The 2,808-nt window shown below is 34.3% G+C and overlaps 1 protein-coding gene across 1 annotated transcript in view; it reads right to left on the bottom strand.

Annotated features, from left to right (window-relative positions):
- LOC108359105 (syntaxin-binding protein 5-like) overlaps positions 1–2,808 on the bottom strand; it is a 72,027-nt gene that overhangs the window by 35,243 nt on the left and 33,976 nt on the right. The gene's annotated exons all lie outside the window — the stretch shown is intronic.

Here is a 2,808-nt window from a genome sequence, read left to right as displayed (position 1 = left end):
TCTTCCACGCAAAAATCTGAAAAGTGCTAGTCTTCCACGCAAATAGTGAAATGTGCTACTCTTCCACGCAAAAATCTGAAATGTGCTACTCTTCCACGCAAAATTCTGAAATGTGCTACTCTTCCACGCGAATAGTGAAATGTGCTAGTCTTCCACGCGAAAATCTGAAATGTGCTACTTTTCGACGCGAATAATGAAATGTGCTAGTCTTCGACGCGAAAAGTGAAATGTGCTAGTCTTCCACGGTAATTTGAGATGTGCTACTCTTCGTTGGGAGCGACGATATATACTACAAGTAGAGCTGCTATCAGCGTTGCCGTGTGGCAAATTGGTAGTCTCATTTTCCTTCGGTAGGTAAAAAGAAGAAGGTAAAAATATTCAGGGCTGTTCTGGATTCGATCGAAATTGATTTCTCTTCGATTTGTATTTCCTATTCAAAGTTTTAAAGATGGTATGCAATCCTATCGAAATTTAGAAGTTCTAATAGAAAATAAATCGTATTCGAAATGTCAAAAATGCATTGCACTGTTGTTGCGTAGCGTTCGTTTATTAGAACATTTGTAAAAATTGTAAATTAATTTTGTTGAATGGCGATAAGAAAATGGTGATGTGAAAGTAGAAAAGCGTATAGAAAGCGTGCTCGTACCGAAATATTAAGATTATGTTGCCGACATTCCGTAATTTTATTGCATCATGGTTAAATGAAAACAAATAAATAAATTCGCATTCGCGAATGTGAAAAATATGACATTCGAAACATCCCTAGTAACGTACATACAAAAAATATTCCGAGGAATTGATGATAACCTCCTCCTTTTTTGGAAGTGGGTTACAGTAGACTGCGCCTTATTTTGCAACTTTGTCCTACAAAGGAAGACTCCCCCCAGAAAGGTTCACTTGGTAATAAAAACATGACCTGCGAAAAATTTTTAAAATCGGATAACTGAAAGGCCCTAAAGCTCAGCAAATTCATGGAATTTTTCACAAAGTGGTCAAAATTGCCCATAAGTCAGTGGGAGATTTAATATATTTTAATGGCACTTAATGTAGTTGTGTCCCCCGATGTCAAAAATGGCTACAATATTTTTGAACCTCACCAACTTTTAAAGTTATTGAGGTTTTTCTCACGTAACCCTAAAATTTTCAAGGTTTTGAGAAGCAAATTTTTAGCCCAGTAAACTTAGATAAGATTGGTACGAAGAAAAAGAACACTAGTAGCCAACTTTTGTTGCAGTTTACTTTTATTTGACACGTAGATCATGGGTCCACAGTATTACTCCTAAATTTCATATGGTTTAGGTTTTTTTGTAAAAAATGGTTGAATACAAATTTGTGGATAATTTAGTTTCCCACAGTTTTTTATGTATAATCTTTAAAAATATAAATTTTTTATTGTAAATAATTAGCAAGAAGTGCGAAATACTTTTAGATTGCCACGGTTTTCGCCATTTTTCAAAAATTTCTGTACAGTGAACCAAATAAAAACTGGAACACGACATTTTAGCAAGTTTTGGCTATTTTTCTTTAGTTTATTTAACGTTTATTATTATTTTTTTATGAAAGTAAAAAAGATTACTTGTCAAACACCATACATATGAATCCAAATGTCGGGCTTTGTGCAAAAATTATGAAAATTCTTCAGTTCGACCGAAATGTGTAACTTCTTAATCAGCATATATTTCCATACAAAGTATGTTCTACAATTTTTTTCATACATATAAAAAAATGCGGAACACCGTCAACAAAAAATTCCAAATTTGCACTTTATTATACTAAAATTTAATGGGCTACAAAACTGCATACCAAAATTTTGTCTAAAGATGCTGATGCACTAAGAAATCAAAGATATGCTCACAAAATATGCCCTCCAAATCCAAATATATGCGCTATAAACAAGTATATGCAATTAAAAATATTTTCCCAGGGACCGTAACGGTTATGCTTTTTTTCAAAAAAGTAAAAAAATAATCGTTATTTTTTCACCGATATATTTTCAGTCAAAAATAAAAGTTACAAATTGACTTTTATTTTTGCGGTCAAAAATAAAAGTTAAAATATGACTTTAATTTTTTCGGTCAAAAATAAAAGTTAACACTTGACTTTAATTTTTTCGGTCAAATATAAAAGTTAAAATATGACTTTTTTTCGGTCAAAAATAAAAGTTAAAATTTGACTTTTATCTTTCAGTCAAATATAAAAGTTTAAACTTCACTTTTACTTTTTCCGAAGATTACGTTCGAAAACCATTTATGGAAATGGGCACCTATAAGGAGAAGCGCATTGATGTTGATATGGCCCTTATGGATTATTGGGAGAGCAAAAAATTTATATACAGTAAAACCCGCTTAAGTACCTCACGAAAAATTTCAGCTTTTTGAGGTAATTAGGCGGGTTGGGTACTTAAAAGAACTCGCTTAAGTACCTCGATACGGTACTTAAGCGAACAAAATTACTGATATAGTTACATCTTCTTCTTCTTCTTCTTCTTCTTCTTCTTATTTGGCGCTGTAACCGCCTAAGCGATTTTGGCCGAGTCCAAAACAGCACGCCAGTCATTTCTCTTCTGTGCTAACTGACGCCAATTGTAAATGCCAAGTGAAGCCAAGTCCTTCTCCACCTGGTCTTTCCAACGCAGAGGAGGCCTTCCTCTTCCTCTGTTACCAGCATCGCGGCCCGCGTTGAATATTTTCAGAGCAGGAGCGTTTCTGTCCATCCGAACGACATGGCCAAGCCAGCGGAGCCGCTGAATTTTAATTCGCTGCACTATGTCTATATCGTTGTAAAGCTCATACAGCTCATCGTTAAATC

This window comes from Rhagoletis zephyria, unplaced genomic scaffold, assembly GCF_001687245.7.
Source record: "Rhagoletis zephyria isolate East Lansing unplaced genomic scaffold, Rhagoletis_zephyria_1.1 Rzeph_scaffold_00339, whole genome shotgun sequence".
NCBI classification, from domain to species: domain Eukaryota; kingdom Metazoa; phylum Arthropoda; class Insecta; order Diptera; family Tephritidae; genus Rhagoletis; species Rhagoletis zephyria.
The sequence above is the reverse complement of the archived record's forward strand: the minus strand, read 5'-3'. Positions and strand labels throughout refer to the sequence as shown.